General features: G+C 38.9%; 1 protein-coding gene across 8 annotated transcripts in view; it reads left to right on the top strand.

The window, feature by feature from the left end:
• Positions 1 to 23869, top strand: part of LOC139082319 (uncharacterized) — an 88802-nt gene that overhangs the window by 45057 nt on the left and 19876 nt on the right. The window contains exon 2 of one of the 8 annotated variants that reach the window (XR_011538215.1): positions 3296 to 3347. The exons of 6 other annotated variants lie outside the window; for them this stretch is intronic. The gene's annotated coding sequence lies outside the window, so the exon portion shown is untranslated. Of the gene's footprint in view, positions 1 to 3295; positions 3348 to 6770; positions 23868 to 23869 lie in introns of those variants that run through there. One more of the 8 variants, XR_011538212.1, reaches the window with a different exon arrangement.

Genomic DNA, 23869 nt, shown 5'->3' with positions numbered 1-23869 from the left:
GTTTTGACTTGTTATCTGCTTGTTAGCATCTTGGATTTCTTCTATAAATTGAATATTCATATTTCTTGCTCATTTTTCTATTTTTATTGTTGTTTTTCATTATAGATTTCTAGGAGATTCTTGTATATTCTAAAGATTAATCCCCTGATGGTTTTATACTTTGCAAATACCTTCTTCCATTCTGTCAGCTATATGTTAACTTTATTCATAGTATCTTTCATTGACCAGAAATTCTTCATCTTGATATAAACAACTTAAACACTTTTCTCTCTTTCTTTGTTCTTTTGAAGTTCTGTTTAAACAATCCTTCTCCTTCTTCAGGTCTGTAGCTATTCCACATTTTATTCTACCAGCTTTTTCTAGTTTTATTCTTCACCTTTAGATATTTACTCCTTCTGTAGTCTACTTTGGTATACAAGGTTAATACTAAATAATTTGCTTTTTCCCTATGAATTTGTGATGCTACCTTTATTTTGTATAAAAGTGTCCTATATACCTGGTTTTTCCCTGAGCTCTCCATTGTGTTCCACTGGTCAATATATTTTTGTGACAGTCTTAGTTTTTTTATTATTATGATTTTAAAGTATGTATTAATATCTGGCAACTTGCCCCTCTTTTTTCATCTTTTTCAAAGTTGGCTTCCTTCTATTAAATAATAAAATGAATTTATTTAATTCTTTAAAAATCCAACTGGAAATATGATTTGTATTACACTGAATTTATAGAATAATTAAAAAGAATGAATATCTTATAATGTTGTCATCTTATCTAAGAGAGTAGAATGTGTATTTAATTTTATAAATCATCTAGTATGACCTTTATTAGAGTTTTAATGTTTTCTCTGTAGAGTTATTGTGTGTTTTTGGTTAATTTCTAGATATTTTATAGTTTTTTATTTTTTTTATTGTTATATTTTCTAGTTGGTTATTGCTGGAGTAAATTAGTGCTATTGATTTTTTAAGTTGTTATATCCAGTTAAATTTCTGAACTTTCTTACTTCTACTTGTTTCATTAGGTGATAATTCTGTGGTTTTATTAGGAGATGATCATATCATGTGCAAATAATGAGCATTTTTTCCCTCTTTTTATTTATTTTTCTTCCTTTTCAGTATTGTAAGACTCCTAGTACTATATGAATCAGTTGTGGTGATATTGGGTATTGTCCAATATTTTAAAGGATATGGTATCTTTGTTTCTTGACTGAATGCAGTGTTTGCTACTATATACAATGTTTACCAATGAAAGGAAGTTCCCTTTAGTCTTAGCTTGCTAACATTTTTGAAAAAATAAATAGGTCCTGAACTTTATTAAAGTCTCTTTGCATCATTTAAATAACAATACGATTTTTCTCCTTCACTCTATTAATGAGATGAATGGCATTGATGAGTTTGATGAAGTATAGCTCTTTTTGCATTTCTGGGATTAACTTCATTTGAACATGATGTGAACTTTCTCTTTTTAGTCAACTGTTGGATTCAGTGGGCCAGCTGTATGACCTTGGATAAGCCACATAACCCTTCTATGCCTAAATTCCTTATCAGTAAAATGGCGATAATAGTCAAGGAGTTATCTTTGTATTACATGTGTTCAGAGCTTAGATGAGTGCCTGACACATAATAAAACCGATGTAAATATTTATTAGCATAATATAAAATTGTTTGCAATCAGTTAAATGAGCTTCTAATTTTCTTTTCTTGTGTACTATCTGATTTTGATAACAAGGTTATACTTATTCCTAAAGTGAGCTCGGCACCTTTGGGCTTTTTCAAAGTAGAATGCTTACTACCTTGGAACTAGGGGGGTTTTCCCCCCCTTTTTAAAAAAAGACAATAATAAATATTACTGTATTAGTTTCCCAGGGCTGCTGTAACAAATTACCACAATATGGGTCTCTTAATACTACAGAAATGTATTCTGTCACAGTTCTGGAGGTCAGGAGTCTGAAATCCAGGTGTCGGCAGGGCCGCACTCTCTGTGAAGGCTCTAGTGAAGAATCCTTCTTTGCCTCTCTTCTAGCTTCTGGTGGTTGCCGGCAATCTTTGGCATTCTTTGGCTTGTAGCTACATCACTCTAATTTCTGCCTCTGTCTTCACAAGGCCATCTTCCCAGTGTGTCTGTCTCTCTGTGTGTCCTCTGCTTTTCTTATAAGGACAGCATTCATATTGGATTTAGGGCCCACCCTAATCTGGTATGATCTCATCTTAGCTACGTCTTCAAAGACTCTATTTCCAAATGAGATCACATTGTGAGGTTCTCGGTGGACATGAATTTTTGGGGGAGACTTCAATCTAGTCCAATTACCAGAAGATTTCTGTAACCCTTTTTCTGTGTATCTTGAAGCAGCATATCTGGACTCTCCCTCAAACTTGTTTATTATTTCCTTCAAGAGTGTTTTTACTACAGATCTTAGTGTGGTAAACTATCTGAGGCTTTCAATTCCCAAGAACATTTTTTATTATGCTCTTATGTTTGATTTATAATTTAGTTGGACAGAAAATTCTAGGAGGAAGGTGCTTTTCCTTTATTACCTTCAAAATACAATTGTGTTGACTTTTTGTATTCAGTGTTGAGGTTGAGAAGGCAGAGGCCAATTTCATTCTTTCTCTTTCGTAGGGGACCCATTCTTCCTCTTTGTAATGTTTAATTATTTTCTCTTAATATGTCTTTGATATCCTTTGTTTTAATAATAATGTACTTAGGTGCGGAGTTTCCTTTCGCTCTCTTGTCTTGTAACCTGCGAGTTTATGAGCCTTTTCAGTCTGCAGTCTTTTCTTTCTTTAATTATGGCAATTTTATCCTTACTATTTCTTCAAATATTTACCTTTGTGTATTTTTTGTCTATCTCTAGGAACTCTATTATCTATATGTTATCATCATATATATTATACACGTATGTGTACATACATACGTATATATGTAATCATTTTATCCTTTTTTGCTGCTTTCTGAGAGAATTCATACTTTTCTTGTATAACTGACTAGTTTATTCTTCAACTTATTTATCCTGGTAACTAACTTACTTATTGTGTTCTTCATTTTAGCTTTTATATTTTTCACGTCTAATATTTTATTCATTTCTTCACCACAATTTCTCATTACTGCTCCCTGTTACTAATACTTTCTCTATCTTCTTGGGCTTATTTTGAGTTTTTGGCGCATATTTCCAATAATTCTGCTGCCGATAATTTAGGTGGTTCAGCTTGTTGTTTTTCTTTAGCAGTGGTTGGCAAGTCTGAAGTATCTGTTTTTGTTTGTTTTGGCTTTTGACTCATGGATCATATTTCCTTGGGTCTAGTTGTGTGGATGGAGAAGGGCCAAGGAGCAAGCCCGAAGCCAGGATCATCGCAGTGAGTTTCAGGAGAGGGAAGGATGTGATCTCCAGGTACCAAAAACCGCTGCCGATACCACTCCCATGTGCTGTCCCTCCACCGAGCAACTCGGAGTTTCACCTTTAAATTAGTAAAGAGACATTGTGCTAAGTGAGACAAGTCAGACAGAGAAAGACAAATATGTGTGATCTCACTTATATGTGGGATCTAAAAAAAGCCAAATTCGTAAAAACAAAGAGTAAAATGGAGGTTACCAGGGCATGAGGGGTGGAGGGGTAGGACAGATGGTGTTCAAGGCTGCAAACTTACGACGAGTAGTAAATAAGCCCTGGAGATCTCATGCACAGGATAGAGAATGCGGACGACAATACTGTATTATAATCATCAAACTTGCTAAGTTTGCCAACCACGAATTATGCCAACCACTAAAAAGAAATGATAATTATGTGATGTGACATAGGTGCTAATTATCGCTACAATGGCAATCATATTACAGTATATAAATGTATCAACTTAACATGTTGTATACCTTAAATTTACACAGTGTTATGTGTCAAATATATTTCAATAAAAATATATATTAGATATAATTTTTTTTAATTAATAAAGAGAAATACCTTTGGAAGAATGCAGTATCTTTAGATTGGAAGCTACCAGTTCAGGGGTGTGAGAGAAAAGGGGTTGGAGAAGTTGGTTTCCCATTTGGCCAGGCAGCTCGTGTTTTCATCTACTCTTCACCCAGCGGAGATTTTGCAATGCCCTCACAAGAGCAACTTGAACTCATGTTGCTGATTTCTTCAGTGAGAAGCCAGGCTCTGATCATCCCAGACTAATGTGGGAGAGGGGCAAGAGCCGACCTAGAAGGTTTTCTTCTCTTACTGCTGGTTTTGGTTCTCATTGGCCCCAGGCAGTAGTCAGTCATCTGCCTTCCACACCTACTCCAGTTAGAAAAAGCTTTTAGTCACCCAGGGTTTTGCTGAGGTCCGTGTTTTGTGTGTGGGTTAGTTCCTGTGACCCATACACCCCCCTTTCTTCTGTATTCCTCTAGGGTTGGTTAAGGAATCCAGTAGACTATACTATTTTGCTATCTGCTCTGGAACTAGGAGACCATGATTGTGCTTTCATCTTGGTGATGTGCTGATTTGACTTAGTAGTCCTGGCATGCCCTGGGAATATTTAGACTCAGAGAGGAACTTTCCATATTTGGCACAATCTCAATGCTGTGACAAAGGACACAGTCACAGATGATTGCTCTGCTGAGCTTTGACTGGGGGCCTTGTTATTAACTAGCCTCGAATGAAAGTCTAAAAGAAAAGAATTTTCTTTTGGCATTTGAGAAATTGTGCCACAGGAAGCTGTATATACTTGTCCTTTCACTTGACAGAGAACACAAAGTACTTTGCATTGTTCATGGCTCTCTTGATGCATTTCAGCAAAAGAAAAGCTGACATTTTAAATTTATTGCCAATCCTAGAGAAGAGCTTACTAAATTCTTCACACAATTCAAATGTATCCACTGAGCTACCATTAATTATGATACTGTTATATAAATAGACTCTAAAGTAATCAGTCACTAAACTGAATTAAAACATTCTTCTAAATTTCTTTCATTCTGTTATACTTGGTTTAGACCTGATGGGTAGGTGTAAAATATTGGTCAGCATAGCCACTAGCAGTTATCAAGTGAAACCAATGCATTATTTCATAGAGGATATTAGACCTTGAGTTGAGATGTGTATGGAAATGTAAAGCAAGAAGTGTAATATGGTTACGTTTCGCCCTGGCCTAATCTCTCACAAGTACAGGTGTTGGAGTTTTTTCCTTCCTATCGTCACTATTCTTTTTGATGTCAAGGACTACATTTCCTATTTTGGGTGCTTTATGATTCTCTTTGGTCATTGCAAAGGGGAGTGTGTCCACCTGAGGCAGCTGAGATTAGGTTTAGCAAAAGTCTCAGCTACAGTTGGCCATCACTTCTTCTGGGTATTCCATGAGTGGTATGCCTGTGATTTTTAGATGACTATTCTCACGGGTGAACACTCTCATGAAATGACAAGAAGAAGAGCTAACATGGCTCCTCAACAAACGTGCCATTGAAATACTTTCTTAAATTTACTAAGTTAATAGCTCAACAAATGTTTATTAGACTCAGGGGAGAGAGGCACCTGCCTTAGGCCCCACCCCTTAGAGGGCCCTATTCTGGCCCTTTCTGGCTGTGTCTCTTCGTGGAATAATGAGTCTATAAGCTTAAGAGGACATGGCCAGTAATATATACAGTAATAGGTGCCTGGCGTATGGTCCCCAGGAGAGAAAAGGAGAAAGAAAAGGAGCCATTACCTTGAAAATCCCCGCATTGGGGTTCCTGTAGCAAGGGATGATGGGGGCATCCCTTGAACATCTTCCCTATTCTGCCTGGCAGGAATAGGTGCCTGGTGAATGGTCCCAGAGAAAGGGAGCCATTACCTTGAAAATCCCCCCAATAGAGTTCCTGTAGCAAGGGATGATGGGGGCATCCCTTGAACATCTTCCCTATTCTGCCTGACAGTAATAGGTGCCTGGCGTATGGTCCCCAGGAGAGAAAAGGAGAAAGAAAAGGAGCCATTACCTTGAAAATCCTCTTCCCTGTGTAGATTATGTTCTATGTACTTGGAATTCTGGGATCTAAAAGACCCTGATCTTGTTTCTAGGGACCCACATAGAAGTCTTTTCTGGATTTTTCCTCCTTAGAGTGGGCTGTGCTGCAAGTGTATCTGCACTTCTAGGTCCCTACCTGCAGGAGTGTGGTGGAACTTAAATGCACAGGCTGGGATGTCCATGTGCGTGTGGAAGGTGGAAGGCTCCTCCCAGTGTCACGTGCAGCTGTGAGTGAGATGAAGGATCTGGGCTAGGTTGAAGGCCAGGGATTGGCTCTGTCTGTGCCACCACGTTTCAGTCAGTGTGGAACTCAGAGGAGTCTGAGGATCCTAAATTTGTGCTTGGAATTCCAGGTAGTTATGAACGTGTTCATCAAAGTAAGAAGACAGAACACAACTTTATTTAAGAATTTCTTATCTTGACCTATAAATTTTAAATATTTAGAAATGTGGTATGTGCCTCCTCTTTCCCCAAGCTCCACAATGTTAGGGGAGCACCTGAGCATGACCACAGATATATTAGTGTTGTCCCATAGAACTTGGTGCTATCGCAGAAATGTTTCTATGCTGTCTAATACAGTAGCCCTTAGCTATATGTCACTATTAAGCACCTGAAATGTGGTTAGTGAGACTGAGGAAATGAACTCTTAACTTTATTTAATTTTAATTAATTAAGATTTAAACAGCCATGAGTGCTTAGTGGTCGCCATTTTGGATGACTTGTTTCTGTTCCCAAGCAGGTGTCTGGTGCTGGAGACCAGATGGGTTCAGTTCTCTCTCAATAGTCACTGTTTGCCTCTACATGCTTCTCTAGGTCTGGTCAGATTTAAGGATCTACTGGCCCCTACCAGGGTCACACTTTGTTCCATTCAATCTTATAATCCTCTCTCAGTCCAGAAGAACTCATTCAGTCTCCCCAGAGGTTGGATGATTTGAAGTCCTCTTATATTCTAGTATGTTGTCACAGCAGCAGCTACACACCACTTCCCCCAGGACCTTCCCTTGCGAAGTTCAAGAGCCTTTTTTTTTTGTCTCAACAAAATAAAACTCTTCCAAATCAACAGCTCTAACTTTCAAAACTATCACTTCTGTTGGGGACTTCAAGAGTCTATATTTTGAACTTCAAAAAAAAACCCTAAAGAAACTGAATGTTGATTGTTTCTTTCCTGTTACATGATTTTTACTCTTCTCGAGTTTGTAAGAACTCCTTTCACTATCTCCACAAAGATTCACCTATAATGTGCTTTCTGAAAATAAAGGTATAAAAATTAATATTTCATGATAAATAATTACAAAGGAAAAGTAATTGAGCTGATTTTGTGTGCTCACACGATCCCCAATGCTACCTCTCTCTAAAGGTCTAGAGACCTACCCATCACTGTGGTAGGAGTGTGAAGCTGAGGCTACTTAAAACAGAGATGGAAAGATGTGGATGAGGTCGGAGATATCCCAAATGAACCTCCACTGTCAGAAGTCCTTGGGATATGTGCTACTGTCCCATGCTGAAGCTTAGGAAGTCACTGAAAATAGCATAATCCCTAACAAAAGTGTGAAGGAAATCAGTGAAGATCCCTTTGATCCCTCCATCCTCAGGTTTGGGCTCCTCAGACTACATGTTCCAGGTTCCCAGATTTTTTCAGTTCCTCCAGTTCTACTCCTCCTTGACCTCAAAGCACTTATAGTCTGTTTGAGGAGACAGACACTAAGCAATAAACTCACAAATCTGTAATTATAAGTTGTCCCAAGTATGATGAATGGAGAGAAAGAGTGCTATCAGAGAGAATCATGGAGCTTTAGAGGAAAGGCTTTGTAAAGTGATATTTATATGAGTATGTAAAGGTTGAGTAAGGCTTGGACAAGCCCTGTGTGAGGAAGAAAATTCTGGGCAAAGGCCCTGAGGAGGCAGATGGCCTGGAGCGTTAAGGAAGGGAAAGAAGCAGTTTACCTCAGACAGACTGAGTGATGTGAAAAGTGAAGCTGGAAAGTGGGCAAGGCCGAGAACTTGATTAGAAGTTTGGCTGTTATTTTGGGTACAGTGGGGAAACCATTGAAGGTGTTATGGTGGTGGTGGGATTTTAACGGGATCCGATTTACATTTTACAAAGATTACTCTGGCTGCTGTGTGGAGGAATAGATGAGGGGGTGGGGGGCAAGAGTGAAGGAGATGAGAGACTGCTTAGGACACCATGGAAGGGAAAAAACAGAGAGGCCCCTGAGTTGGACCAGGATGCTGGCAATGGAGAGTGAGAGAACTGGACACATTCACAACATACTTAAGAGCAGAATTGTAAACCTTAACCCTTTTGACATTTTGGGCCAGGCAATTCTTTGCTGTGAGTTTTTTTGTTCATTGTATGATATTTGGCAGCATCCTTAGCCTCTTCCTCTGTTATCTGTTAGTGGCATTTCCGATGCCTGTCCCTTGTCTCTTCCTCCCCTTCCCCACCATTGTGAAAACCAAAAATGTCTTCGGAAAGGGCAGGTATCCTTTGCCAAATATCCCTTGGAGGGCAAAATCTCCCCCAATTGAGAACCACCATTTTAGAGGGACAATTCACAGGAACGGGCAATGGATTACATGTGGGGATAAGGGGGATGGGAGGTGCCATACATTCATTTGAACAAGCAAGTAGGGGGATATGTGATTTATAGAAAGGCAATGACTTGAGCGGGAGAACATTTGGGTGCATGTGTGTAAATATGAGGAGTTCATTTTAGACATGGTAAATCTAGATGCCTGGAAGACTGCAAGGGGATAAGTCAAGGAGATAGTTGCTTATATGCAGCAAGGGATTCTGGCTGGAGACATGAAGATCCACGGGGTTGCACATGATCACTGATGGGGAGAATGCAAATGAGAACCCAAGAGGCCCGGAGACTAAACAAAGAGGAAATCTAATATTCGCAAAAAACAGGAGAATATGTTATAAAGAGGGAAAAACCCCACCATGTTTCAAGAAGTGGATAGTAAACTAAATTGAATGTGTCTAAAAGTTCTAGTTGTGTGAGGATTGAAAAGTGTCCATTGGAGTTGGCAAAAATGGTGGTAACTGTAGGGGTTGAAGCCATTACGGGGTGGGTTGAAATGAAGACCTCATGTGCAGACAACTGTTTCGAGATTTTTTTCAAGCAAGAAGGGCAAAAGCAGTTAACTAGAAGAAGATGTGAAATCAGGAGGGCTTTTGTAAAAGAAGGCACATTAGTGAAACATGATTAAATCCTTCCGGAAAATCTAGTAAAGAAGGAAAGAGGTTGAAAATAATGGAGAGAAAGGTACTAACAGATTCACCAAAGTCCTCTGATGCTTAGGACACCATTGGCCTTTACCAGGGAGAAAGTTGCTTTCTTCCTTGTAATAGAGAGAATTATATCAATGATATTAATAATATTAGTGATAATATTGTTAATAATGATAAAGATGAAGATCATGCTAGCTAAGCTTTGTTGATGGCGTATTGTATGGGAGGCCCCTCACATGGTTTATCTTGTTTAATTCTCCCACAGACTTGTGAAGTAAATCTTGCTACTGTTCCCACCTGAGGGATGCGCTTCTTGCTCTGGGCTAGGCTCTGTTTGCCAGACCAGCTGTGAACACTTGTTACAAATTTCCAGAAGCTGTTCACAGCATCGCTGAAATTGATTGGTGATTGACATAGGAGAAAATGCCATTGGCTTGCCTGACACTGGGCCTTTTGTTTATAAGGCTAGCCTTGTTCCTAAATTCTGGGGATGATTCTGTTCTTACAAGCACATGATCCCTGATATTTGACCATGGTATCAACTGGGGCCTGATCTATCTTGACTTTTGGTTTTCTTTTTAAGCTTTGCATGAATGACCTCTGCGTGTCTGTGTTGGAGGGGGGAGGGGGGTGCGTATGTGTATGTGCCTGTGTGTGTTAATGTATGTGGTTGTGTTCATGGCTTAAGGGTGCCTTTCTAACATTAAAGGCCTGTTATGACAGAATGTAACCTTTGGCTATTTTCTGAAGACAAGTGAAAAAAAGTAGTTCAAAGTTTTATCTGGACAGGTAAATTTATAGTGATACATTTTTATCCTACAATGTTCCTTGGATAATTTGGTTCCTTTTTTTTAGTTTTCAGAGTGATGACACACAAATAAATTAACATTTCCCCCTCAACTGCCTCTTTGGCAAGAATAAAGGTTCTCATGTCAAGGTGAATAAAGAGGGAGGCAGGGACCCAGAGAGAGTGGAGAAATGGGAGCTGCACTGTGCAATTCATCTAGATGTGCTTGACACTTCCCTTTTAACGTTAGCAACAACAAAAAGGAAGGAATAAGAAAAAGAAAAAAATGTTGTTTTAAAGTGAATGTGAAAAAATTGTGAGGCTCAAATGTTTAGTATGCAGAAGTACTTGAGTCACTAATCTGATCTCCTGAAAGATCTGAGCTTGTCAGACATCCCTGAGTCCATTAATGTGTAAGATGTAGTGTGGTCCTCCAGAGGTGAGACCCTTCCTTTGTTCTGAGTTCCCTGGAAGCAACTCCATTTTCTAGATCAGAAGAAAGAACAGGCAAAATGAAAGAAGTAGTTGAAGCCTGTCGGGTAGGTGGCCCTTGGGGACTTTTCTCCAGTATTCTGGGCTGAAAGCCTTCCAGGTATAAATATCCATTTGTATGTGTATTTAAACACAGCCCTGAGACTTTGCAGTTACATTTTGAGATTTGTATTTTTAATATTGAAGGGAACTATCTGATCAGAGGGCTTTGCTGTAGCGGTCACAGGGCTCAGGTGACAGAGCGGCTTGTCCCCCACATGATGGTTTATGAGTACTGCAGCTACAACCCTGCAGACTGCCGTTCAGGGCGTGGGGGCTTCGTGTCCCAGGAGAAAGCACTTTTCCTTTGGGTGTTAAAACCTGATGACACGCAAAGGGAGATGTAGGATGTTTATAAAGCTGGATGTTTAGAAAACTCAGCTCTGTCACGTCAAATGTTTGGAGATGTCCAGGGGACAATGTGTGATGCATTGTGGCAAATAAAATTCCGATCTTCTTTTCATTTTGAACTAGAGCTTCACACCATCGTAATCATTTTGCTATCCATGAAACCCACGTTTGAATCAATCACTGTAGCAGAGCCAGTGCGATCATGTGGCTCCCTAAAGCCCCACCGAGTGACTGACAGTAATATTTTTTGGAATAATTTAAGGAAACCCAGAGGACCGTTGACTAGCAGGACATCCCCACATTATTAGCTTCCTTCTGATGTGTGCAGGCTGCTAGTGGATTTTAGTTTTCCCAAAGGTTCTTTCTGATCTTAAAGGCAGCACTGGATGAGCTTCCAGACTCTCGGATTTGCACTGAGTTTTACTGACTTTTCTTTTTAAGACTTTAAAGGATCATAAATCACAATAGGCTTTTTGGTCCCAGAGCAGTCACAGCTCTCAGCTGCCGCGAATATGCTCAGTAAACAGACGTTTTAATGGACTAGACTTTTCGTAACGAGCTCTCCAGTTTTGGAAGGAATAAAAGGAAGCCTTATGGACACAAGGAGATAAAGAATTTGCTTTATAAAATCAAAATATGATTTATTAAAAAAATACATTCCAATAATTTGGGTTCAAGCTGGGACTTCTGGTTTAAAAAACCTAAAATTTCATAGTACCTTTTTAGTGTTTTTATAAAGTTTCACATACCTTTTCTGATCCTCAGTGTACAATACCATTCCATTTCATCTTTCTTTACTCAGTGATAACATTTGATTGAAGTCACAAGTCTTGGAATTCTTATCTCAGCAGGTTCATTAACCTCAGCGTTCCAGATCCTACTCTTATCTGCTTGTATTATTAACTGTTGCTACCAATTGAGCAATATTTAAACTTTGATCACATTAAGAAAATGGAACAGTAGTTAGAAAAGAATGTTAATATTGGTTCTCAACAAGTTATTTAAATTCTCGGTGGTGTAGTGGAAAGAACACAGGCTAAATTGGACACTTGTAGTGTTGAAATATAGATTTGCCTGCAAGAAGTTGGGTGACCTTGGACAAAATTTTTTTAACCTCTTTGATTCTCAATTTCAAAGGCTGTATATTGGGGATAAAAATATTTACCTTCTAGGGTATCATTTATTCACTCCAGAAATATTTATTGAGTAGCTACTCTATACTAGGCACTATTCTAAATGTTAGGATACAGTGTTGAATAAAATACACAAAGTCCCTATCCTTGTGAAGCTTGCCTTCTAACTGGGGAAGACAGAAAATAAAAAAATAAACCAGTTGTGACAGTCTTAACTGTTATACAGGATATCCAACAGGATAAGGTGCTAAGAATGCCTTGGCTGATAGGGGCAGTCTTCCATCAGACAGAGCGATCAGGGAAGGCTCCCCTGAGAACATGAATTGAGGGTGACTTGAATCGTAATACAGCACTAGCCTTGTGAGGGATCAGGGCAAGAGATTTTATGCAGAGGGAGTAGAAAATGCAAAGGCCCTGAGATAGGATAGAGCCAAGAGTGTTTTAAAGACAAACGGATGACTGGTCCTAGAAGAAGGCAGGGGTCAGCTCGTATAATGCATTTCAGCCATAGTAAGGATTTGGATAGTCTTGAAGCGCGATGGAAATCACTGAAGAGTTTTAAGAAGTGTAATGACATGGTTTGATTTGTATTTTGAAAAGCTAACTGCTGTGTAGCAAATGGACTATAAGACAGATGTTAAGAATGATAACAGGAAGAACAGTTAGGAAGCTATTTCTCTATGCTAGGTAAGAGATGATGGTGGCTGGGACTTGGGAAGTAACAATGGAAATGGAGATAAATAGATGGACTCGAAACTTACTTTGGAGGTAGGAATGATAAAACTTGCTGACAGATTGAATGTAAGGGGTTCAAGAAAGGGAGAGCTCTAGGATAGTTCCTAGGTTTTTGGTTTGATATGAAGAATCACTCATATGGGGCAAGACTTCAGAAGAAACTGGTTTGGGCAAAGAAATTAAGAGTTCTGTTTTTGATATGTTAAGTTTAAGTTGTATTTTAGGATCCAAGTAGAGATATCAAAGAGGTATCCAAGAATAAGAAGTAGAATGTGCAGGTTGGAACTCAGGGCAGAGTTCTGGACTGGAGACATACGTTTGTGAACCATTAGATTTCTGATGTTTAAAGCCATAGGATTGGAAGAGACAACTCAGGAAGAAAGAATGAACATAGAACAGGAGAGGGTCCAGGATGAGTCCTAGGGCACTCCAACATTTAGATGCCAGGTTGAAAGGAAGGAATCTGCTCAAAGTTTGAAAAGGAGTAGCTTACAGATGGAAAAACACAAGAAAACGTTGTATGTCTAGGACGGGGTTAATTGTATTTGTTGCTGAGAGGTAAATGTGAGGATAGAGGAGTGCCTTTAGATTTGTGCACAGTGACTCAAAACAAGAGCCCTTCCATGGGAGTGATGGGGACAAAAGACAGGCTGGACTGGGTTATGAGAATTATAATCCAAACAAACCAAGTGTCTTGTACACAGTATGTTATTACTGAAAATAATTTGGTGGCAGGTTTTGTGGGTTGCCTTTAACAGCCATTCTCTGCCTCCTTCCCCTGTCCCCTACTTCTTTTTCTTAGAAGGCTCTCCTCTGCCCCAAATTTGTTCAAGTTTTCCACTCTCCCATGTGCCTAAGAATGAGCCATTATTAGTCTGGGTCACTCTTGGTGGCATCATTCCCTCTGCTAGCGACTAGTTTAGGCACAGATATGAGACTCAGTCCTGGCCAATGGGATCGGAAGGACAGTCTGGTGAGAACTTTTGGCAAAGGTTTTCTTTGCTAATAAAAAGATGCTCATGGGGAGAATGGCTTCTCTCCTTACTGAATATTATTACATCTCTTTGGGGTATCTGGAATCTCTGCAGCCATCTGCATAGTGAGCAAGAGAGGAAATATCACAGACAGGCTATGGATGGCAGAGTGGAAATACAGAAAGCCGTCTTTGTAGACCTAGATTTCAGTCTCATGGGGGTACTAAGACAATCTTTAAATCGATGCTTCTCTGAATGTGAATCCCACAAAGCTCTGTATGATGCTGACATTCTTACAAATTACCTAGTGCCAGACATTGTTCTAAGCTTTACTTATTATTTTACAGATGAGTAAACTGAGACCAAATGAAGTAAAGTGATTGCCCTAAGGGCATACATCTAGTAGGACATAAAATGAGATTCAAACCCAGGTACTCTAGTCACCATGTCAAACCTGCATCTCTGTAGGTCATACTGTAGGGGATCAGAATTTGCCACCCCAAAATGTGTCTCTTTGGCTTGATTGTTTTTAAGAACAAAAGACTCAGAAAGAAACTTTGGCTGAACCCTAACTGCCTAAAAGAATTTAAGATAGAAGGCCTGTCTAGGAAGGAGCTATCACCATAGATAACTCTAGGTATGATAGACAGGAAGGCACCGAGCAAGGCCATGGCCCAGCAAACATTTATTTACCTAACATTTGCTTTTCCATCTCCATTTGAATTGCCTTCCTCCCCTTTGAAGTCCCAAACCACTACTCCCAACAACCTCCTTTGTCTTTAGCTGAAGGTGATATTTAAGGTGGTAGCTTTGGCCATTTTGGTGAGCTACTCAGTTTTCCTGGGTTTCTCCCATGTATGCATGATATTAAATTTGTTTGATTTTTCTCCTGTTATTCTGTCTCATGTCAGTTTAATTCTTAGTCCAGCCAGAAGATCCTAGAGGGTAGAGGAATAGTTCTTCCTCCTCTACAATACTAAATAGGGCATCTGCAAATAAAGATTTATTTGTTAGGTATCTGTATTTAAAATGATGGGAGTTTTTACATTATTTTCCAATCGTGGTAATTGATTTGGGACTAAGTTTCTCCCTTTGTCAACTACTGGCCCCGGAAATGCTGAGGAAATGTGTGTCAGCAATCCTTGGTCAGGATATACACTGGGAGTACTAGAGTCCAGGTTTCCAAAGATGAACTTGGAGCAAATTAACGTCAAGTTGTATACATTGCTAATTTAAAAACATATACGAAATAAAAATGACTATTAATTTAGAGCTTAATATATGATCTATTCTATATGCTGTGTTTTAAGTACGTTGTTTCACCAACTCTACCGAATCTTGAGCCCAAGAAGATATTATTTTCTGCATTTTATGACTGAAGAAAGTAAACCATGGAGAGTTTAAGTGTTTTGCTCCAAACAATTGGATTTTAATCCAGGTTTGTTTCATTCCAAAGGTCACACACTTAATTATCAAATGAATACACTAAATTTTAAGAAAATTATGGCATAAACCTGGAGGCTACCTAGCACGTTGAGGTAGCGTATTGTCTATCAAAGGGTTTGTGCATAGAAAAAGGACTAGGAGGAAGTATAGGAGATCAACAATAGCTTTTCTCTGTTTTGGGAATTAGAGTTAATTTTTATTCTCCTTAATATATCACTATTATTAAAAGAAAAACTTATAAGTGATGCTTTTAAAAATTCAGCTATTTTAGTCTATACAGATCTGGTGACCAGATGCTGGACAGAGGTGGATTTATTGGAGTAACGTAGGACAACTTTGCCACCAAGCACCTGGCCAATTGGGCGGTTGTCCTTTCCTTTTTTTCTCCCATTCCAGCTTTCATTGCAGCTCTAGGTGAGGGGACATTCCCACTACCACTCCTCTTTTTGTTCACTAAACTCATGCAGGCTTCTTTCTGTAAATCATGGATGTCTTCTTTCCATCTCTATGAGCAAGACAGAGTAATCAGATTTTTCATGTCCTTGGCTCTCTGCTCTTAATAAAGTTCTAAAGACAAACAGAAACCAATTGCCCAACTACTTATTTTTTTGTTGCCTTGCAGGATACGTTAAATAAGTGAAAGCAGTATTTTCTTTTTTCATCATCTGTAGATAAAATAAGCATGTGTGTGTGTGTGTGGAATTGTTTAAATTCCTTTTCTATTAACTCTAGTTAATGCCACTGCTCAACCACAGAACACTGGATGATTACTTAGTAAACAACCCCAATCACCTCTTAGATTTGTACTTCATCAGTATTTGTATAGCAAACAGGACCTTGATAAGACCCAGGTTGATTGCAAAATGCATTTCCTGTATATGTTGCCGACGATTTTTTTTTTTCCTGACAGCCTAGTTACATTTTGCAGGTTTATATGCCTTTCAAAATTTGTAGTCTGCCCGTTAATATAAAACTTAGAAAGATATTTACAGAATGTTGTTAGTAATATTGTAAAACACAGGTGGCCAGATTGAAACTTAAATACCTCTGCAAAAAATTGAAGAGAAAATTTTATAATTTAAGTTTTTCATAACAACCCTTCTTGAGATGAGAGCTAAAATGTTGTCAAATTCAAGTGGTTGTGTTATGAGAACACATTAAAATTTCATAATATGTCCTGAAATCTGAGTTATAAAGTGAATAATTAATGAATGACACTGTCCTTCACTGCCTTCTATCCTTCAAATTTACTCTACTTTATTAAATCCTTAAGCACATAAATTTTTTAAAAGTTGAATTCAAACTCCACTAATACATTGACTATTTTTTCTTATCAATGCATTGCCAATTTTGGTCTTTACACTGCTTTCTTTTTTCCTCTTTCAGTTTGTAGTACGAACCAAAATGGCTTCCTGAGCCACATGAGAAATAGTGCTCTGCTCTCTCTTTCTCTCCCAGATTTTATGCCTAAACCATAGAGGAATCTAAAAGTTGGCTCTGTCTAAAGTGCCTGATTGGTCTGCCTCCCCCAAAGTTCTTTGTACCTTCAGGGAAGAAGAGAAATGACTGCACATTATCCTACAAAGATGGTGGTATGATGATGTGTGTGGTGAAAAGTCTCAGAGAGTTTAGCTCAAAGATTTATGCAAATTCACTTTATAATTTGTAGGTAGAGAAATGAGCTCTTAGTTACATGCACTAATTTTACAGTATCAAGAATATTGGCAAAGCTGTAGAAGAAAAAAGAAATATATATCTATGTCAAACCACAACAAAATTTCCAGTATTTAAAAATTTTGGTGCATTTAAAATTCTTTATGCATATAAACAGACAAATAGATCTATGTTCGTAATTGAGAATTTACCCTCTATAAAATTTTGTTTCCTTTTTTTGCATGTAATACTATTTTATAAATGTTTTCTTATTTTCTCAATAAATATTTGGAAATATTTTTAAATGGCCAATGTATTTAACTATAAATTTTACGGCATATAGGTGTCCATGATTTTTCTGTTATAAATAATGCTGCAGTGTATACCTTGGTTTGTAATAGATAGCATTTATATAGCACTGACTATATAAACCAACTTTATACGCGTTAAGGATATGAATCCTTCCAGTAGGCCTTAGAGATGGGTACTATTATGACACTCATTTTATAGTTGAAGAAACTGAGTCACAGAGAAAGTAGCTAACTTCCTGAGACCACCCAACTGGCAGTGGGTAGAGCTAGAATCCAATCCAAGCAGCCTGACTCCAAGACCCCCGGAATCACTGTGGAATTTTCATCTCTGTCTCTTAAGGATAGATTTCTAGAAGTATCATTAATGGATTAAAGGGCATGAGCTTGCTGAGGTTCCTAATTAGTTTTTAGAAAGAATGTGCCAGTCTATATTTTCACGTCACTTTGTGGGAAGCTTGTTTTACTACACTTTTATCCATATTGAGTAATATCATAAGCCGAAATCTTCAGTCAATCCAATAGGTGAAACTTAGTTTTTCATATTGCTTTATTTGCATTCTCCTGAGCATAGTGTTTTAGACTATAGCATGGCCTCTAGTTGCTTGTGTTTGAATTTTAGTGGTATCTATTTATAGGATGTTGTGAGAATTAAATGAATCAATATACACAAGTCTCTCAGAATAGATCTTGTATACAGTGGGTGCTAGATAGATGCTGGTTATATTATTTATTTGGTAGTGATGGGGTTCAGAACACACTACTCCAAAATATGGCATATGGATTATTTTAAACAGAAGGAATTTGAGAAAATGGCAGGTACTAGAAGGTCTCTCTGACCCCCCCTTTGCCCCCTGAGCGAGTCATGAGACCCTCTTGTGAGAGGTGCCCTCCTTATATGGGAGAAAATGAACATCCTTTTCTGCAAAGATGAGGGAGCCTAGAGGAATCCAAACAAATAGACTTGTTAAGTTTTCCCTGGTTTATTACCCTTAACTCACACCCCTTTGTTCTATCACATTTCTCCACAACTTTCTTCATCAAACCTAGTATAAAAATACTCAGGTTTAACCATTTCTTCCAGCCTTCATTTCCTTATGAAGGCTTCCATGTCATGTAAAATTTATAATAGATAAATTTGTGCTTTTCTTCTATTAATCTGTCTTTTGTTGGTCCAATTATAGAGCCTCAGCTGGAGAACCTAGGAGGGTAATAGGAAAAAGAATCTTTCCTCCCCTACAGTACAAAGGTGAACATTGTTTCTTGTTTGTCAACCACTTACACTTTTCTTTCGTAAATATCCTATTCAGGTGCTTGTTTTCAGAAAATTCATAGACAAAAGATTCCCTGCAATATTCCTTTAAGATAGTATTGCAGTATTATTTTTTTATTAAGGAAGGAAAAGAGACTGGATATTGATTGAATCAGACTTATTTGAATGAAACTCTTAAAATCTATAGAGTGCATTTAAGAAATACAATACTATGAGAGAACATCTCCCTTTGCTTCAGCAATCAATGTGAAGACCAGAGCATGTATTGCTTTTGTAATTTAAAAAGAAAGACAAGGGGAAAAGTCAAGTTTTGGTGTAATAAGAAATACAACAAACACATTTCATTACAGAGCTCCGAGGACTATGCAACCATTTCCTTGAATTACAGAATCAATTGTGGGCTTGACATTTTGTGATGAAAATACCAAAGTGCTGCAGTTGGTTATTAATTTTGGGGGAAATGTGCTTAGTGTATAATTAATAGAGACAAGCCATTATAGAGAACAAAGAATAAAATTAAATCAAATAAGCATACGTCAACTGCTGCGGGAGGTGGAAAAAAGTATGAATCACTTTTTTTTTGGATTAAAATAGCATGTTTTGATAATTGGGGTGTGAGGCCTTATATCCAATCTACTGTGGTGCTAAGTATCTTTACAAAGTTAAAGAAACATTAGCTGTAACATTACAACAATCAATAGAATTAGCACGAACCTACAGCCAAAACATTTAAAGCAGAAAAAAACAAAAAGCACAAATTTGCAGGTCTGCAGAATGCACATGAAGGCTAACAGGCTCATCAAATTCCTGTTCTAATTGGTTATATGCATAAATGCACTGAACTCACAGTTAGTGAGGAAGACACCCAAAGAATGGGAAAGAGTCCGTCAACCTAGATTATTAAAAACACTAACAATGGCAATAGTTAATGCTGGAGGGTGCACTCTGTGCATGCACTGTGCAGGGCACTTTACGTACAGTACTGCATCTCATCACCACAGCAGCCCATGAGGGAGGTGTTATGATCCTCACAGCAGCCCGCAGCTACTGAGAGACACAGCTAATATTCAAAGTCAGGTCTCTTTGCAAAGCTCATGTTCTTATTCATTTGGGGAGGCTGCCACAGCCTTCCCTAACCACGTTATTTTTTGCTGTTGTCCACCTCTGTACCAATTATTCATTCATGCATGCATGCACTATGTATCAAAATACTTATGAGGTTCTTAATATGTGCCCTGCCCTGTGCTGGATGTGCAGGGAATTCCACGTATATGTTTCTTCCATTCATGGAACTTACAGTTGATCAGAGGAGACTGAGAATTACAGTCTCTTAATAATCATCATCATCAAACAGCATTTATTAAGTACCTAGAAAATGCCAAGCCCATTTCTAGGCCCTTTCGGTGCAATCTCTTTAATTTCTGCAGCAATGCTCTACTATGGTCTCAACATCTCCACCTTGCGTATAAGGAAACTGGAGCTCAGATACATTTGCCAACTGGTTCACGTTTCAGTTGACTGTGTATCTGATCTGGGATTCCAGCCTCGGCCGGCAGGATGTTCTAATGCCTCGTTTACCACAGCACACTGCCTCATTACTGTGCCCCTCAATTCTTCAATGGGTTTCTCATCAGGAACGTAAGTCCCACTGCCACCATCTTCTGCGTTTTTTGCCACTGCCATGCTGCTACTCTGCCTGTAAGTCACTTCCCTTGCCAGAATTCCTCACAGATAGGATCATTTTTATACAAAGTAATGTGTTCAAAATAACATGCTAACACTGTCTCTAACAGCCCTTACCCTCACCTCCCACCAGAAACACACACACACACAAACACACACACACTTTGGCATAGGGGCATGTATTAAATGAACTAATATTCAACATGTGTCAATTAAACAGTTTCCAGAAAAGTCAGATTATGGTAGCTTTTTAAGACACATATATGCAAATTCAAAGCAATTTTCAGCAGCATCTGCATTAGCCACATTACCTCTAAATCAGTCTTCTTTTAGGACGGCTCATAATCTTTGCTGATGTGACACAACTTAGACACATCTTCCCAAATCATTTGTATAACTCCTAAAAATGTGTCATAGCCATATGCTAGCTCTGGCAAAGTGATAAATCTCCCCTCTACTGTAAACTAGATGCTCAGACTTGTGGGAGTATCAGTCTAAGGAATACATGGGCTATAGGAAACAGTTCTCTTTTATATTCTGAGAGTTCTTTGAAGAACATTAAAAGACTTCAAGATATAGTATCTTAATTAAATAAGTAATGCAGATACCTTAAGGGTCCCTACGTTGGAGTGTGATTGATGGATCCCCTCTCCAGGTGTCAATACAGTTTCATGGCATAGGGCAAGTTACTCAACCCCTCTGTTAATTCCAAGTGTACTTCTTTTAGAATGGGGTATAATACTGTAGTGGCTTTAAAAACTGGCCAAAAATTCTATAACGTACTTACCATCAACAGGTTGGGTCTATGTCCCCTCTCCTTGAAATACGTGGTCTTGTGACTCTTTGACCAATAGAATACAGTGAGTTGACAGTATGTGATTTCTGAGGCTAGGTCATAAGGGTTATATAGCCGCCATGTTGCTCATAGGAACACTTGCTCTTGGAGCCTTGTGCCTCCATGTAAGGCGTCTTACTACCCTAAGTGTACCAAGTACTATAGTTGACAGTGTCAGATGAACCCAGCCTTCCAGCCATCTCCACCAAGGTACTAGACATGAAAGTGAGGCTGTCTTGGGCCCTTCAGACCAGTGCAACTGCCAGCAAGATAACACTGAGTTATCTACCTTCATTGATGTGAGGTAGAATTTTCACCTAGCCAAATCCTGCCTGACTTTCTGACCCACAAAATTATGAAATACAACAAATTATTGTTGCTTTATAAGCTGCCATGTTTTGGATAGTTTGCTATGTAGTAAGACATAAGTCAAGTCAAACACTGTCTCATACACTGTGAAGGTTATTCTAAGATTCTTAACTCAGAGCCTGATCTCTAGTAAGCACTCAATAAATGTCAGCTACAGTGTTTATTTATTGAGCATCTACTCTGGTCACAAAACTAAATAAAGTGTTTTGAGGCCTAGAAAAGAGGTGTAAGATAAACTCTCTGCTCTCTTACAATTTTGGGAGTAGGAGTAAAGATGGATACATATGAAAAGAGAATGTATATATCATTAGAGTCATAAACATTATAACCGCTATAAGACTTCAAAGAAAGTTAGAAAGACTTCTAACTAACCCCTCCTTTCTTTGAAGTCTGACAGCAGTTACAAGAAGAAGGTGTTTCTTGAGCTGCATTTGAGGCGCCCATCTTCAGGGAGAGGAAGGAAATATTTATTGACCAGGGACTGTGCATGATAGTTTATCTGATTTTGGGGAGAAGGTTGTACAGTCACGCCTGCATAACAGTGTTGCAGTCAATGAAAAACTGCACAGACAGCGGTGGTCCCCTAAGATTAGTACCATGTAGCCTACGTGTGTAGTGGGCTCTAGTAGGTTTGTCTAAGTACATGCCATGATGTTCATACAATGATGAAATTGCCTAATGACGCACTTCTCAGAACATATGCCTGTGGGTAAGTTATACATGACTATATTTTGATTCTTTTTTAAATCTTTTACCAGTTTATTCATGGTAGAGTTACAGATACAAATATTTGCTACGAGTAATTGGTAATCTGTGTTCCACAGCCAGGAACGTGTCCAGGCAGCTGGGTGGCCCCACACGTGAGAAGTCTTCCCCTCCTCTGTCACTACACCCCTGCCGCTGTCCTCTGGGCTGGGGGCAGTGTTGCTCCATCCAGGCTGATGGCCCTTCCTCTTATTCTAGCGAGGGCTGGTGGCAGAGATTGGGGCCTTTTAATTTTTTTAAGAAAAACCAGTATAAATAGAAGAGTTTGATTACCATTAGACTTGTATACAGAACTTTTTAAAAAAGCCCTTAAGAAAATTACAGGCAAGCAAAAACAAAACAAAAAAAGCCATTCCCTCATCTCAGGGACTATGCACACTGCTGTGCTCACTGCACACGGCGCAGCTCCGTCCCTGTGGAGGGGACAGCTCCCCCTGCCCTGGCCTGCACTGCCGCAGCCTGCTCGGTTCCTTCTCTGGTTCAAGACAGGGAAAACCTAATCCCTAAGATTTCCATTCTGTTACAGGCAGAGATTTATAAATGAGCATTATTTTTAAAAGATTACAAAGACAGACCATTCTGCTTGGGATAGAAAAGAATAAAAACATCTAATTTTTAGTTAATTCCTCCAGTTTAGTCAGAACTGAGACAGACTTCTTTGACAGTGTTATATTGCCTGTGCTCAGACTTACACTTTTCCCTCAATCAAAACTATCAAATATTTATTTATAAGGCAATAACTGAAATTAAGCAGTTTACGGAGCAGTTAAATAGTTTTGTCCATACACATTCACTTTTAATTACTGCTATAAATAAGATATTCATAATTTCTCCATTTTCACTCTGAACACATAACTGGTAGTAACAAGATGCGGTTCTAGGACTGCTCTTCCAATGGGTCATACAGCCCGAGACAAGCCATCGGAGAGCTCTGCTTTCACCCGCATCTAACAGGGATAATAGTATCTTTTTTGAACCTACTTTATGGGTAAGTAGGTGCAAGATTTATGTGAAAAATTTTTTGCTAAAGTCGCTAAACAAACAGTAAAGAACACAAGGTTTTATCATATTAACTATTTTCTAATATTTGATTTGATTTTTGTAATTTAACCAAATTAAGACTGCATACTTTCAGAACGATAAAAATCCATAGTTATACAAGGTAAATTAAGGTAGTAAAGCTAGTCATAATAATAAACCCATTCATCCATGTTCTCATTTAATTATATTAAGAAATAATAATTATAAAAATAGGTAAAATTTCGTGAAAATATTCCTTTTATTCTAGCCTCGGAGTTCTTGCCCACATCAATGCATTGTCTGGCGTCAGCCATGGCATCAGGTACTGGAACAGTCATTCTCTACAGACTTTGTCAAACAGACTTGGCAGCCCAACGGAGATCTGTCTGTTCGTCCATACGCAAGATCAAGCATGTCACTCTCCTCATCAGTGATTGCTTCTAACTTCTCGAATATGCGGGCTTCAAAGAGGAGGTGACAGGTAGAGCAAGCCGAGGTTCCCTCACATGCACCCAAACCATCAGTATCTAGGTTATTTTCAGTCACAACATCTAGTAGAGAGTCACCAACTTTTCCTTTGGCTGTTAATGTTTCACTGCCGCGTTTTCTAAAAGGGACTGTTACTCCGTCTTCTGAGCTGCCCCGCCTCCGCGCCGCTATGCTCAGCGTCCGGATCGTCCCGCGCTGCCACCTGGCCCCGGGCTCCTGGGAGGCCGCCGGTTCCTGCGTCGGGTCCAGTGAGGAGCAGCCCCCGATGAGCCTTGCAGGAGCCGGGTGTCCCCACGGCAGCTATGGCCAGTCGGGT

Source organism: Equus przewalskii, chromosome 3, assembly GCF_037783145.1.
Source record: "Equus przewalskii isolate Varuska chromosome 3, EquPr2, whole genome shotgun sequence".
Lineage (NCBI taxonomy): Eukaryota > Metazoa > Chordata > Mammalia > Perissodactyla > Equidae > Equus > Equus przewalskii.
This window is presented reverse-complemented; position numbering and strand designations above follow the sequence as displayed.